We start from the raw sequence: 9,469 nt of genomic DNA, 5'->3' as shown, positions 1-9,469 counted from the left end.
GCTTGAGGCTCTGTCTCAAAAAAAAAAAAAAAAAAAAAAAAAAATCTAGCATACTACCTAGTTATGGAATGAAAAGTATCAACAAAATCCTCACTAAGTAAGCATTTTTTAATTTTTTTTTTTAGAGACAGGGTCTCTCTCTGGCACCCAGGCTGGAATGCAGTGGTGTGATCATAGTCCCTGCAGCCTCCAAAGACTGGCCTCAAACAGTCCTCTTGCCTCAGCCTCCCAACTAGGGACTACAGGTCCATGCCTCCATGCCCAGCTAATTCTAAGTAAACATGTTTCACTGATTTTTAGCTTTTAAAAGCAAATTAAGCAAAGAACATCGAGAAAGTAAAATGACAACCTACAGAAGGGACAAGATATTTGCAAATCATATATCTGCTAAAGGACTTGTGCTGGAATCCATAAAGAAGTCTTCCACATTAATAATAAAAAGACAAAAAAAAGCCGAAAAATGAGCAGTGTCTGAATAGACACTTCTCCAAAGAAAATATACAATTAGCCAATGACTATATGAAAATATTCTCAATATTGTTATTTATCAGAGAAATGCAAATCCAAACCAGAAGGCAATACTACCTCTCACCCAATGGGATGGCCACAGTGAAAAGGACAGATAATAACAAGTGTTGACAAAGGTGCAGGGACATTGGACTCTTCACATGCAGCTATCAGGAACACAAAATGATGCAGCCACTCTGGGAAACAATCTGACAGCTCCTCGAAAGATTAAACATAGAAATATTACAGGACCGAGCAGCTCCACTGTTAGGTCTACACTCAAAAGAATTAAAAGACAGATATCCAAAGAAATATTTGCACATGAATGTTCACAGCAGTAACTATTCACAGTAGCCAAAAAGTAGAAATAACCCAAATGGCCATCAACTGATAAATGGATCAACAAAATGTTAGTATATCTATACAATGGAATACTATTCAGCGATAAAAAGGAATTACGTTCTGATTCACGCTATAAACATGAAGGAACCATGAAAACATTGTGCTAAATGAAAGACACCAGTCAGAAAAACCCAGGATCTATTTATAACAGAAGAAGCAGATCTATGGAGACAGACAGTAGATTAGTAGTTTCCAGAGGGGTAGGGAGGGTAGTGACTGCTAACAGGGCAGGATTTCTTTTGGGGGGTGATGAAAATGTTCTCAAATTGATTGTGGTGATGGCTATACAATTCCATAAATATACCAAAAACCACTGAATTGTATATTTTGAAGAGAAGCAAACTGTATTTTAGTAACTCTGTTTTAAAAATAAAAACGATGGCTCGGCGCCTGTGGCTCAAGTGGCTAAGGCACAAGCCACGTACACCTAAGGTGGCGGGTTCAAATCCAGCCCACACCCACCAAACAACAATGACGGCTGCAACAAAAAAATAGCTGGGCATTGTGGTGGGTGCCTGTGGTTCCGCTACTTGGGAGGCTGAGGCAGGAGACTTGCTTGAGCCTAGGAGTTGGAGGTTGCTATGAGCTGTGATACCACAGCACTCTACCCAAGGGGACAGCTTGAGGCTCCGTCTCAAAAAAAGAAATAAAAAAAAAAAAAACATCTGTAGATAAACCATGTGATCACAATTAGGGAAAGGCAAGGTACAGACACAATGTTACCAACCTTGGCAGCTGAGAAGGAAAGAGAGGAGAAAGGCAGAAGGTCCCCAATACCCATCTCATTTTACACAGGGGCAGAGAGTGAGGTGGTTAAAAGTCATTGTCGGTGGTTAATGGACCTAAATTAAAGGGCTATGCAAACAACATGAAGATTGAAGAATAATTGATTTGAAAACTATACATATAATTATCAAAAATGTGGAGAAAGCAGGAAGTGATATGTAATAAGTAAGCTATCTTCTATCCTAACAGGAAACCAAGAAATAAAAGTGGTATATTCATATTATTTGGAGATATAAAAATAGCCTGTAGAAGAACTGAATGCAAAATGAACAACAGTGATTGTTTCTTGACAGCACAGGACTGAATGAGAATCAAACAGGAGCGAGGCAGAAGACTTGCTTTTCATAAGCCCATCTGTTCTATCTATCGGGTTCCTAATACTACACAGAATTATTACTCTGCACATTGTTTTTAGAATCAAATCAAACTTGGCATTACTTGAATCGAAGAATCTGCATGAAATTTTATGTCAGAACAAATATTAAACTGGATTGTCGTTACTCAGTGAAATTGCGATGTAAGTGTGATTTCAGCAAAACTGACACAAGCTTGATAAAGAAGCCTGCAAAGAAGGCTTCCCTACTAAGAAGGTGGCTAGAGGCTCAGTGCCTGTAGCTCAGTGGTTACAGCGCCAGCCACATGCAGTGGAGCTGGCGGGTTCGAACCCAGCCCGGGCCTGCTAAATGACAATGACACCTGCAACAAAAAAATATCTGGGCCTTGTGGTGAGCACCTGTAGTCCCAGCTGCTTGGGAGACTGAGGCAAGAGAATTGGTTAAGCCTAAGAAGCTGAGGTTTCTGTGAGCTATGACGCCACAGCACTCTACCAAGGGTGACATAGTGAGACTCTGTCTCAAAAAAAAAAAGGTCTCTGGAAAATGTTATGTTGGCTTCTAAGAGAACATGAAACCTCTATAATGTCTCTCTCACATGTTAAGGCAGACGGTAAGACTGGATGTAAGTAGCTCAAAACTTCGCCATGGCAAGAATGAACTTTCAAAAGTCCCCTTTTTGAAGATACAAAGAACTTTGAGATACAAAGAACTTCTTAGAGGAAAGAAAGTACATGTGGCTGCCCCCTGCCACCACAGACCCCAGTCAGAAGACACTCAGAAACCAAGTGGTGAAGGTAGAGACTGCTCACCACCAGAATAGAGCAGAATTGGCCATCAGGAAAGTACCACAAACGTTTATTTAAAACATAACCAGTGCTTCAATTGTAACTATTGGGATTCAGGATTCTGGGAGGCCAAAGTAGGGCACTACAGAGCTATTAGGTATAATTACACCAAGCAACAGGCAGAACCAAGAGTGCCGGCCACGGGGTCCCGCAGAGAGCCCAGGGCCTTGCAAGCATGAAAATAGAGCCCTGTGGTTACCGGAACCCAGGGAAGCTACACTAAGCTAAAGAACTTGCCCTCCAAGTTATCACTTTTTAAGGATGATATCATTGTGCTCTGTGAGGAGATGGAGATGTGCATTTTGAAGACAAGACTTATTTTCTGGGCCAGGAGCACACCGGTAGTCCCAGCTACTTGGGAGGCTGAAGTGGGAGGATCACTTGAGCCCAGGAGTTCAAAGCTGCAACAAGGCATGACTGCACCAGTGCACTCCAGCCTGGGCAAGAGAGCCAGACCCTGTCCATTTGAAAAACAAACCCAACTTACACATTACTTTAGTTAATTGGGTTAGGCTCCTATTAAGTTCCAAGCAAAACAAAATCCACATATAAACCCCAGGGTTCTGAGCCTCTGAAAACAATGTCCAAAGAATGGGGGGAAAGCGGCTCATGAGACCCCCTCTAGACCTTTCTGCTGGAAATTGCCTTTTGCCTGGAAAGCTGCCAGCCAGCCCAGGTGATGAGATTGGGTAGAAAGAGATCTTGTCCCCATAACTTGAAAAAGCCCAAGGAAGGTCAGGCCTTGGGTGGCAATCTCTCCCCAAAGACCTCCACGGGGCAGGTAGGAGAGGCTCTGTAGGGGCCCTGGCCCTCAACATGCAGACACCAGGCACTTTCCCACTGCCACTACATCCTACCAGCAGAAAATCTTGTGCACCCCATCTCCATGCCCCTGACACCTCTGTAGGGTGGAGTCCCAGATCCATGCCTCCTCCTGACATTCTCTCTCCCAGGGCTGACCTGGTACCTTTGGGGTTGCTCATTATCACCTCTGTAGACTGGGTAGACGAAACCAGGAGCAAGAACTAGGATCGATCAATGTTTACAAGGTTAGCAGCTCTAGAAGGAGGGAGGAAGAGTGGAAGGGAGGCTTTGCAAGAGCAGGTTTTCTCTGCAGGATATCCTGTCTCTTTCAGGTCTTTAAAGAAAAGCAATCTTTTCTCCCATTGCCTAATCTCCCATCCACTGCCTGCCCATTCCAAGCCAATCACACATGACAGAACCAAGCCTCAGAGGGCCTTGGCCTATTCTGAAACTGAGCCTGAGCTCAGCTGAAAGAAACTTCCTCCCACAGAGCTCTTTAATGAATCATCACTCTTTGTTTAACATCCTTTGAAAGCAGACAATTGATCGGTTTTCATATCATGCCTGTCTGGTACCCCTATCCCACCCCCACTTCTGCTCTCATTTCAAGGAGCTGAGACCCCTACTCCACCACTGTACGACAGAGTACAAGGTCTCTCAGTTCTGCCTCAGCCCCAAGGGGGAAGAACCTCTTCACCTAGCAAAGAAGCTTCAAGTTCCTCTAGATTAAGAATCTCACACAAGCAACGGAAGAATCTCTGCAGCTCCCGTACCCATCATCTAGGCCCTTATGAATGTCTTGTTTTGGTTTTTGTTTTGTTTTGTTTTGTTTTTGAGACAGAGCCTCAAGCTGTTGCCCTGGGTAGAGTGCCATGGCATCACAACTCACAGCAACCTCCTGGGCTTAAGCAATTCTTTTGCCTCAGCCTCTCAGGGACTGAGAGGGTAGCTGGGACTACAGGCACCCACCACAACGCCCAGCTATTTTTTGGTTGTAGTTGTCATTGTTGTTTAGCAGGCCCGGGCTGGATTCGAACCTGCCAGCTCTAGTGTATGTGGGTGGCGCCTTAGCTGCTTGAGCTACAGGTGCCAAGCTCCTTATGAATGTCTTAATGAGGTCCCCGGAGACCACAGGAACAGGGCAAGTCTTATACTAGAGGGTGTGGATGAAGGTGCCAGAGGTTGGGCAGGGGATGGAAGGGGGAAACTCCGCCTAACTATTAATACCTTGTACCCTTTTACACTAGAACGTTGTTTTAAGACACTCTGTTCCTTGCTTTATTTCTGAGTATCTCCTTTATTTTTTTTAAATAAGTGATCTGGCCTACAATGATGTTGAGAGCATTTTTTTGACATAGAGTTATAACTTATATAAAACAGAATATTTACAGATGAAAAGATCTTAAGTTTGGAATTGTGAAAAACAGAGAAAGTTTGCTGGGGCCTTGCAAATATGACTTTTCTCATTCTGTACTGAGGAAAACACACACACACACAAAAAGACATACTTGGAAACATACCCTCTACCTATTTGCTTAATTTAGAAAGGAAAATGTGTTCATTTATACACATGTATGCAGGTGTCCTCAAAGTGCGGCCCACTGAGGACATTTACCCAGCCCACTGGGTATTTTTGCCACCACTGCCTGTCCTGCTTAGCAGCTGACTCGTTCCAGGCCCCACAGTCCGGCCCTCCAGCGGTCTGAGGGACAGTGAACTGGTCCTGTTTAAAAAGTTTGAGGACCCCAGGATACGGTATATATGCACACGCATCACCAGCAAAACTGTTTTGATACAGGTGACCAAATGACCAGAGATGCTAAAAGTAAGGCTCTTTCTCAACCACAAGCCTGATATGTGAAGTTCAGGAATCCCATAGGAATCTGTACATAAGAACCACATTCTCTCTGTGGCTTCTTCTCTCAACCCTCCGCACTCCTCAAAGAGGCCCCTCTGCCCCCACTAATTTCTAAGGAAGGCTCCCATGAGAGTTCTAAGCTCTCACCTGCATTCCTCATTTGGGAAGTCACTGCCCATCTATGAAAAGCATTGTCTCACAAAAAATGTTTCTCCTTCAAACAGTAAGCTCCTTACAGGAAAGGAAAGCAAGAAAGTCTTAGCATGCACAACTAGTAGCCCTCAGCTCTAGGGAGGAATCCCTGCCCCATGCTCCCCAGCGCCTGGGGTTCAGTGAGTACACCAGAGCTGTAGGAATTACAGGGGAGGAGACAGGCCCAGTGGCAGGTTTGGCTCTCAGGTGTAGAGGAGAAAGGGAAGAGAAAGAGCAGAGAGAACAGCAAAGGAAGAACAGCAGAGGAAGTCTTTGTCCCCACTCTTGAGATGAGCATTAGAGTGGAGTTAAACTGTCAGCTAATGAGATTTCCTAACCACATGCTTCCTTTTAAGTCTAGGCCCCCAGCTGACCAGAACCCCACAGAGCAGCAGGGGGGAAAGAGGCTGTCAGCATCAGAATTCCCAGAAGGAGAACAGAAAGGATCAGAATCCTTTCTGGGGGCAGAACTTTAAATATTTATTTATTTATTAATATCTAGCAGGATGGGAGCAACTCACGACTCACAGGAATCAGCCTCCACTCCCGGTGACTGAGGCAGGCGAGGGGAACAGAGGAGACAGGCAGGGGCCCTGTGGGGCCACCGCAACCACTGGACAGGCTACAAGTTGCTTGTCTTGTTTTTGTTTGTTTGTTTGCTTGCTTGTTTTGGCTGGCAAAGGCCCCTGGGGTCTACATTCAAAGGATATGTCGCTGGGCCCAGTTCAATAATTTGTCTCAACAGGCAAGAGGGTGTTAAAACAGGAAGCATTTTTTCAACAATACCTTAGTCTGTCACCAAACCTAAGATCATTCTTTTTTTTTAACTACTTATCAGATTATGCACTCTTATTGTTTTTTTCCTATGACACTGGTTTCTCTTTTTGCCTAAAGAAAATTAGCAATACAGATCTAGTGGTGGAAAGGAAAAACAAGTCAAAACACATTGACAACATTTTGAAGATATCCAGTGAAATCAATTCTCCTCCTCTGCCTTCCCTCCTGAATTTTTATTTCTCCTCTATTCAAAGATAATTACTTAGCAACTTGGATGTTTACCACTCAAAGGCTCCCCCCTCCTCCCTTTACAGAGCTTTTTACCTAAAGGCACAAAAGAGCACATTCTGGAAACCAGCAATTTACAAAATTTCTTCAGCGGACTAGAGGTAGCTTAAATTTCAACCTCTCCTAGGAAGAGTTCCCTCTGGCCTCCAGATCTCTCTTTGTTCAAACCTCCCTCCTTTCTGGCGTCAATCACTTTGCACAGCAGCCATTGGCTCACCGGCAACTGCTTTCCACCTGGAAGAGTTTTTCCCTCTCCAAACCCTGGTCTAGGCCCCAGCATAGTCTTGCGGAAGAAAGAAGAAGAAACGCCTAAAACTTAGTGGAAATTCAAACACATAAAAAAGAGCTGCAAGCGATTAGATAATATAATTAAATCGAAGGCTAAGTAAAATAAGCCCTGTGCAAAGCTGAAAACAGCAGCTCCTCATGCCTTTTTACAGAAAATGGGGGCTAGGGGAGAGAAGGACAGAAAAGGGAAGCGACACGGGCCCTTCCTCTACAACAGATTTCCTCTAACAGAGAATCAGCAGGGCTCCATTTTTCCCACGTGGCCATCTCTGCGCTATGCAGTTAATTTGTGTTGACGTTTAAGCTTTAACCACTCCTCGTGGGGATACTCTTTCTCCCCAGTTTACAGAAGTTCAAACTGAGACGCAAGGACATGAAGTAGCTCGGCCAGGATCACACAGTTTGTGACACGGAGCAGGTACTGGAACCCGAGCTGCACAGGCTCCCAATCTCTGCTCCAACTCAGACAAAGTGTGTGCCAAATTAGCACGCACCGGCAACCCAATCCGGACCGCTCCGACCCGAGGATGCCGCACAGCTAGCTGCTCCGTGGGGCCGCGTGGGTACCACCGAAGCGCGCACAGATCGCCAAGTGTCCCCAAGAGCTCTGGCGTGTCCTTCAAGACCTGCCAACATGCAGGAAAAGGCAGGCTCAGAATCAACCTAAGCCGACCCAGAGGCAAGACCAGAGGATGCGACTGGAAGTGGGTTGTGCTTGGCCAGATCCGCGCCCCGAAGGCCGCCAATCGGAGGGTCCGGGCCGGGACTCCGGAGCCTCCGGGTGCAGGGTATCTGGGGGCGCTGTGCGTGTCGGGGGCTGGGCGCGAAAGGGCCTAAACGTTCTCTCTTCCTGGCTGCATCTCGCCCGGAGGCCGGAGGAGGGGGCGTCACCTGACAGCGCGCATCAACTTCGGGTTCGGAGGGCAAACACGGCAGCGGCAGGGGCTGAGGGAGAACAGTGCACGGCTCTCGCCCAGTGGCGAGGTCTGTAAACAAAAGCGGGCCCCACGCGGGTCCCCAGCCGGCTGGCGTGCGGCGCGGTGCAGTCGCAGAGCAGGCAAGGGGGCGAGGCGGGGACAGGACAGGGCGCGAGGACCCAACGCACAGCCTTCCGAATCCTCGCCGCCGGGTCGAGTCATTCATTGTCTGTGCACCTGCAGGATCCTCTTTAAATGCCCCCTCCTAGACCCCCCCTCGTGGGTCCTCCGCCCAGTGGTCCGGTCCCCGGGCTCTCCACCGGGTGCTCCCGGCCCCGAGCGCCGCACTGATAGCTAAGGTGAGAGTCGCCGAAAAGCCAGGCCCGGAGGTGTCCAAGTCAGAGACCAAGGCACAAACAGACACAGGCACGCACACGTACGCCCTCCCCGAAGTTGATTTAAAAAAATCAGCCGACAAAATACAAAGTGCCGCCGCCGCCGCAGGTCAGCCCTGACCTCCCACAGCCGGGAAGACCAACTGCCAACGTCTGGACACTGTCACTTTCATTCGTCGCCGCGCTCCTGGGAGCCGCTGTCTCGTCTCCCTCCTGGCTGCTGCATCGCGCAAGGGATGTCTCCTTGTGCCTCCCCTTCCCAGATCACCCTACCTCCCAAGTGTGTGAACGCGAAAACAATACGAGAGAAGCCCAATCGGGGGGAGCTAGGACCCGCCGGGAGCTCCAGTTTGCGGGAGACCGGGTCGTAGCATGCCCGTCACAGGCAGTGGAGATGCGGGCATCCTCGTCGCCGTCCCTCGGCGCGGCCGCCGCCGCCAGCCAGCCAGCGGCCCCCCGGCTGGCGGTACTCACCCGCGACGTTCGTCCGAGATCTCCGCGACGGGGCCAGGCACAATGCGGAGCTGCCGGGCCGCTGAGGCTGCGGGTGCTGAGACGTTCGCGGCGCTGCAGAGCTGCGCGCCCGACGGCGGCGGCGCTGCTCTACCGGCAGCGCTCGGACCCGGTCTCGGTCCGCCAATCGGAGCTGTCAGGCCGCCTCAGCCGGCGGCCTTGGGGGCCGGGCCGCGTCAGCCCGTGGGAAACCGAGCTCCGATTGGGCCGCCTGACAATCGCTCCGCCTCCAGACAGCCAATCAGGGGCAGAAGATACAGGAGCGGGGCGTTCGGAGTTAGGCTGGAGAGTGACTAAGGGCGCACGCCGGGTACCCGCGCCACATCCCAGCTCCGGGCGTGCAGCTGGGGTGACTCGGGCCGCGCGCGCTCGGGGGACGCCTTCCCACCAGGCTCCGGCTGAGCGGCCTGGGGAGATAGCGGGAAAGCAACCGAGGCTCGGCGGGCCGGGGAACAGCAAGGGAGACCCTAACAAAGCAGCTTTGGGAGGGCCAAGCGGCCCCCCGCCTCCTCCAGCAATAGGTCCGGGAAGCTGCCTATCACCCTGCCTAGGTGGAGGTGGC

The 9,469-nt window shown here is 49.0% G+C and overlaps 1 protein-coding gene across 3 annotated transcripts in view; it reads right to left on the bottom strand.

Moving 5' to 3' along the window:
- TIAM1 (T cell lymphoma invasion and metastasis 1) overlaps positions 1–9,028 on the bottom strand; it is a 368,684-nt gene extending 359,656 nt beyond the window's left edge. For all 3 annotated transcript variants that reach the window (XM_023517428.1, XM_023517430.1, XM_023517429.1), the window contains exon 1: positions 8,869–9,028. The gene's annotated coding sequence lies outside the window, so the exon portion shown is untranslated. The remainder of the gene's footprint in view (positions 1–8,868) is intronic.
- Positions 9,029–9,469: the final 441 nt, after the last annotated feature.

This window comes from Otolemur garnettii, unplaced genomic scaffold, assembly GCF_000181295.1.
Source record: "Otolemur garnettii isolate 467f Iridium unplaced genomic scaffold, OtoGar3 scaffold00111, whole genome shotgun sequence".
Taxonomy (NCBI): Eukaryota; Metazoa; Chordata; class Mammalia; order Primates; family Galagidae; genus Otolemur; species Otolemur garnettii.
The sequence above is the reverse complement of the archived record's forward strand: the minus strand, read 5'-3'. Positions and strand labels throughout refer to the sequence as shown.